The sequence below is a fragment of the Esox lucius genome, chromosome 15 (assembly GCF_011004845.1).
Source record: "Esox lucius isolate fEsoLuc1 chromosome 15, fEsoLuc1.pri, whole genome shotgun sequence".
NCBI lineage: Eukaryota > Metazoa > Chordata > Actinopteri > Esociformes > Esocidae > Esox > Esox lucius.
Genome location: NC_047583.1, coordinates 5442362 through 5448775, shown reverse-complemented (window position 1 = coordinate 5448775; position 6414 = coordinate 5442362). Strand labels below are relative to the sequence as shown.

Sequence of the window (6414 nt, the reverse complement as noted above, 5' to 3'; positions counted from 1 at the left end):
GGTTTATTATGGTGAGGATGTGTTTTGATTGATTAAGATCTGGAACGTCCAGATAACTGCAGCAGAAAGCAGCTGGAATCGTCAGGTATCGTCTTGATCTGCAACACGACCAGGTGTGGGCCATGACCTCATGTCCTCCACAGTTTAAACAGAGCAGGAGAAATCTAGACCTCATGTCCTCCACAGTTTAAACAGAGCAGGAGAAATCTAGACCACATGTCCTCCACAGTTTAAACAGAGCAGGAGAAATCTAGACCTCATGTCCTCCACAGTTTAAACAGAGCAGGAGAAATCTAGACCTCATGTCCTCCACAGTTTAAACAGAGCAGGAGAAATCTAGACCTCATGTCCTCCACAGTTTAAACAGAGCAGGAGAAATCTAGAGAGTGCATTTTTTAGATTAACAAGGATTTAGAGTGGAGAAGGAGAACTGACCCTAATCCCCTGTCACAACCATCCTGAAATGAGAGCTGAGTATTGCCAGCAGGGTCCACCCCAATTGCACGATGGGTGCAGTGGAGAGACAACAACAAGCCAGTGACTCCGTCCCCGAATGGCATTGGAGGGAGGGCATCCCAGTGGTGATGAGATCCCACCTCGCAAGACAGCAAGGGTGGACAGTATCAAGCCTTTCTGGTCACCTTCAAACCGTTGGGCCAGACTGCACTTAATCATAGACCATGCTGTAGCGATGAGTCTTTAGTAGACACTTGAAAGTTTGCACTGAGTCTGCATTTCTAACCTTAATTGGCAGATCATTTCATAGTAGTGGAGCTCTATGGGAGAAAGCCCTGCCTCCAGCTGTTTCTTTAGAGATTCTAGGTACAATTAGAAGGCCTGTGTCTTGCGATCCAAGGTTACGTGTAGGTATGTATGGCTGGCAAAAAAACTAAACATGGACACACCCAGAACTAAATGTTGGTGAAAGTGCAAACAAAATAATTTTTCTTTTTCAAACGTGCAGTGTCAAACCTCCAGCAAACCATACCATCAGAAAAACCCACAGCTGTAGTAATGAAGACCGTGTCATTTGGCTGCTATAATGCCCTTTATTGAACTGATACTGTAACGTACAAAATACACCCACATCAAGGGAATCTGAATGGCACAGCCGTAAGTTCACACGTATGCTTTTCTGCCAGATCAAACAAAGTATCCAAGTAGAAGTTTAGATGCAAAGGATGGACAAGGTCCAGAGGTGATAAGTGAAAAGAGGTGAAGGAGTGAGAACAAGGAACGTGAGTTTGGAAAAGGAGGAGAGGAGTGGAAGAAAAAGGTATTTATTTGCACTACAGATCTGGGATGTGTCTTCAGGTCAGCTTCTTTACGTCTGTGGATATCCACGTAAACAGGGGTCATCAGGGATCATCTCTCTATGACCACACTGAAAGCACACATTTTGATCACATCTATACAGAGGGAGGATGGCATTAATTGTTTTGAAAGATGCATACACCTCAGCTCTAGTGGGCAGTGTCTGGCACTGAGGGGCATAGAGTTTGGTGAAAACAAAGGCCTTATAATTTTGGTCGACCCCGCTGAAGACTTCAGGAAGGAACTGAATAATGTTACAGTTTTGATCAATAATGCATTTTTCAATGCAGGGTGAGTTATAGCTATAGAAGACCACACATTCTTGATTCTTCAGTGTTTTCATCAGCCCATTCTTTCCCCCAACAAGGAGACGATACTCTGAGTGTGTCATTTTCCCCTGTTTTCCTGTAGGACGGGCTGCGATCAACTCAACACTGGTGAATAATTGCTCTTTCTCCAAAGCTGGAGGTCTTATGAATGTCATTTTTCCATCTTGGCATGTAGTTTTGGGTAGACCGGTTGCCATGGCATACTGTACCTGCTTCTGACCGCTAAACAGAAGAGGACAAAGACCAAGAACACAGGATAAGGGTGGGGCTGAGGTACCAGTACATAATGAGACAGATCTTCCTTCCATACAGGATCTCTGTAGCAGACAATGTCAGATGAGGACAACTAAAAAGCCTTCTGCCCCAGACCCAGAAGATTGTGCAGAAGTAGTAATAGTTGTAGTGGTAATAATAGTGTTTGTGATAGTGGTACTAGTTGTAGTGGTGGTAGAAATAGTAGTAGTTGTAGTAGAGTAGAGGTAGTAGTGGTAGTAGTAATTGTAGCAGTAATAGTGGTGGTAGTAATAGTGGTGGTGGTAGTATTAATAGTAGTAGTAGTAGTAGGAATAATAGTGGTAGTAGTGGTAATAGTTGTAGTAGTGGTAGTAATAGTAGTAGTTGTAGTAGTAATAGTAGTAGTTGTAGTAGTAATAGTAGTAGTTGTAGTAGTAGAGATATTAGTGGTGGTAGTAGTAGTAGTAACGGTGGTAGTAGTAGTGGTAGTAGTAGTAGTAGTATAGGTATTAGTGGTGGTAGTAGTAGTAGTGGTAGTAATAGTAGTAGTTGTAGTAGTATTAATAGAGGTATTAGTGGTGGTGGTAGTAGTAGTATTAACGGTAGTGATAGTAGTGGTAGTTATAGTAGTAGTAACAGTAGTGATAGTAGTAGTAGTAGAAACGGTAGTGGTAGTAATAGTAGTAGTTGTAACAGTAGTAGTGGTATTAGTAGTGGTAGTAGTAGTAGTAGTAGTAACGATAGTAGTAGTGGTAGTAGTAGTAGTAACAGTAGTGGTAGTAATAGTAGTAGTTGTAGTAGTAGTAGTAGTAGTAATAGTAGAGATATTCGTGGTGGTAGTAGTAGTAGTAGTAACGGTAGTGGTAGTAGTTGTATTAGTAGTAGTAGTAGAGGTATTAGTGGTGGTAGTAGTAGTAGTAACGGTAGTGGTGTGTTTTACACTGGGACATTTGAATATGTATTACTGACTCTGTCATGTACTTCACCACTGTAGACAGTTGATTCGTTGTCATCCCCATCCCAGCTCCAGCCCAGAGAGACAGCAGGAAGAGTAGGACCACTACCCTCATCGCTGCGCACATCTGAATCAAGGAAACACACACACACACAAAATGAGATACAACTGTTGACCTTTCGGGCCTGTTCCTTCCCAGGGGGGCCAAGAATGATAACATCTACAATTGTGCTTATACGTTTGCATACCCTGGCAGAAATTGTGAAATTTTGGCATTGATTTTGAAAATATGACTGATCATGAAAACAAGTATTTTATTTAAGGATAGTGATCATATGAAGCCATTTATTATCACATAGTTGTTTGGCTCCTTTTTAAATCATAATGATAACAGAAATGGCCCTAATCAAAAGTTTACATACCCTTCAATGTTTGGCTTTATAGACATAAAAGGTGACACACACAGGTGAAAATGGCAATTAAAGGTGAATTTCCCACACCTCTGGCTTTTTTCCAAGGCTGGCTAATATTTACAGTTTTGTAGATTGAAGTTGGCAGTGGAAGCTTTTGTTAGCGTATTCTTATTGCACTTTAAGCTGCATAGGGGCGTCTTTGAGTGTGCAGAAAAGGAGATGCCATTTTGTTTACGTTGCTATTTGTTGTTTATTCCCTCTATGATGCAAATAGCAAATGAAAACATTCACAAACATGGGTTGTCTGTTGTCAGGATTTGGGCATTGTTGAATACAACACATATCGGGGTGGGGGGGTGTACCTATGGGACCAGCTGATCCAGTACTGCACAGTGCGCCACAGGACCAAGATATGTACACAGGACCCTGTTCTTTTACTTTATAGACATTGCCATGACAAATGTGTACATAATATACAAGGACCTCCAGAAGAATCAAAACATGCCAACCAGCAGCCTCATCATCCATCATCCAAGGTCTTTGTGGAGCCTCTCCTGAGGCTGTAACCGTCCTGAGGATGCCTGGACACATCCCTGTTCCAATCCTCACTGATTCCAGATATGGCACATGTAGGGAATCCCAAAAGAAATAAAGGCACCCCCTATTCAAGGCACCCCATAAATAAAAATCTCAGAGTTCAAGAAATAAGGGAGGACTGCCATCTAGTGGTGGGCATTTTGAGTGATTTTCAGAGTTGTTGAGAAAAATACGGATGTGGACAAGAGAATGATGTTCATTTTATTATTTTATATTTTCTAAACCCAAAATGTTTTAGTTATTCTGAACCCCTGGGAATATCCACATGTAAGGTAAAACTGACAACCTATAATATTTTACCTTTCCTTTTCACTATTTTGTTTCACTATTTTCTACCTATTTAAATTGTATCTCAAGAGATACTTGCAAAAGAGAACTGGTTGTCAACGTGCTTCTCCTGAATAAATAAATGTGACGTTACTGTACCAGGCTTGTTTTACTAGTAATAAATGCTCACTTTCTGTTGCTATTTCCTACTGAGCATTTCAAACTGTCACGCTCCACCATGTGAATCAACATATAATACATAAATATTTACAATAATGTTTACACAACTGTACTCCGTTTTCATTCTAATCTTTATTCACATTACTATCTTTATTTGTATTTTTTCCTTGTCTTTTTGCATTGATCCGACAAATTGGAATTAAAACAATGTTTAATTCTAATATATTCTAATGTTTAATTCTAATATAGACCAGATGTTACTGTGAATAAATGTATTTGACCTCAGTAAATGAAGCAAAAACTAAAAGTAGATTTTTACCTTTGTGTAGAAGTAGCTGTATTACTAGATCTTGTGTAATAGTCTAAAGTAGTTGATGTGGCAGTTGGTATTAGTTGTAGTAGAGTTGAGTTTGTTCTCTGGAATTGAGAGGTGGAGAGACATAGGTGTTTAAATAGTACTGGGGTGTGGTCTTCTGTCAGGATATTGTGCACTGATGTCATTCTGCAATTACACATGTTGAGGGTGTGGTGGTTTCTTGTGCTAATATTTGTCAATTTTCTTGGTTTACATTTCAGGTTTATATTTCATTAAATACATTTTACATGTTATTTAGCCACATTCAAAAAGGCAAAAAGGTGCATTTATCAACCGCTACTTCATTTGGATTTCTCTACCTACAGCATACAATTCACCACCTATGGGTTTTAATCATATTAATATAAATACATAAAATAAAAAAATATATATTCATAATTTAAACAGTACATACATTAATTATGAGTTTTCATCACTGAACAACACAGAAAAAAACAAGTTTCTAAATTAACAAAACTCTAAAACTCTAAATGTCACTTTCATGAGCTGAAATAAAATATCCAGCTCATTTCAAATGCATGCAGTTGTTCAATGAGAGTATAATTGTTTCTTATTTTCATATATATATATATATATAGAAATGTTTTGTCATACTCTCATTGAACTACTGAATGTATATGAAATTATCCCCCATCTAGATATTAAAACAAATTATAGTTATGATCAATATGGTATTACTCATCTACAATTTAATCAAGCTGTTAAAATGTAATTTCATATTTTCGTACAGTACTGTTTACTGTACCATGACAGTGTTTTAGGCATTACTCAGGGGGGAGGAGGGTAGAAACCCAGATGTTGTTGGAACAATTAATGTTATTTATAAGGAAAAACAAAGTATCATGTTCTGAAATGAAAGAAAGCAAATGTCACCAGTTGTGTGCAGTTGTTTATTTTAATGTGGTAGGAGTTTAGGTCAAGAAACCTTTATTGTAAATGATTGAATGGGTTAGAATAAATATTTTTTAGAGGGCACTGTTGCCGGGAAAACTGTTGTTTACAAGGATTAGGCAATAGTTTAAATCACCTGCTTCATAAGCAACATATGTAAGCTGAATATTTTTAAGTACAGACCCCAATGTTAAAATGTGATATATATGTATAGCAAAACATAACACTATGTATAAAGAGGGAGAGAGAGTACATATAGACAATAATCACAAGAAATATACTGTATTCGTAGTGATCCATTCTCCTCGGGAAACAAAATGTATATTCATTATCCAAAGTTCCCTTCTAAATTGGTGATGGGATAGTAGAATCGTGCCGTTCAGAGTAGTGGGACTCTGAACAATGTGGCCAAAGGCAACTGTGGCAGAGGCCTCCATCCATTCACACTCACTCCCATCAGAATGATCAGAAATGTCTGTCTACTAGTCACTTTGCTCCTTTGATCCTAGGATTGGTTTCAACATAATTCCATTTTAATGTTACAATGTGATGTATTTTAAATAAATCTAAAAACACAAGTTCATCTCTGTTATATTTTCCCATCAGTTCCTCAAAATATCAAACAATAAAGAACAAGAATGAAACCACTTCTATGTATTGAGAACCAATGTAAAAGTGTGTTGATGGGGAACATATTTTTTTAAATGATCCATGTACATTTTCCTATTTTTTTAAAAAACAGCCAAACAAGATCCCTAATCTCTACAATATTCCACTACAATGTTGAATATTTTCTTCTTGTAGCAATTGTAGCAACAACTAGAGGGCACTCTGCACTAATTTTTAGATCTTTGTGAA

General features: G+C 38.0%; 1 long non-coding RNA gene across 1 annotated transcript; it reads right to left on the bottom strand.

The window, feature by feature from the left end:
• Positions 1–1019: 1019 nt before the first annotated feature.
• Positions 1020–4727, bottom strand: LOC105031567. Its single transcript, XR_829698.4, has 3 exons — positions 4609–4727; positions 2847–2959; positions 1020–1865 (listed from the first exon to the last, which is right to left on the bottom strand). It is a non-coding gene; the product is annotated as an uncharacterized LOC105031567 (long non-coding RNA).
• Between the last annotated feature and the right edge of the window lie 1687 nt (positions 4728–6414).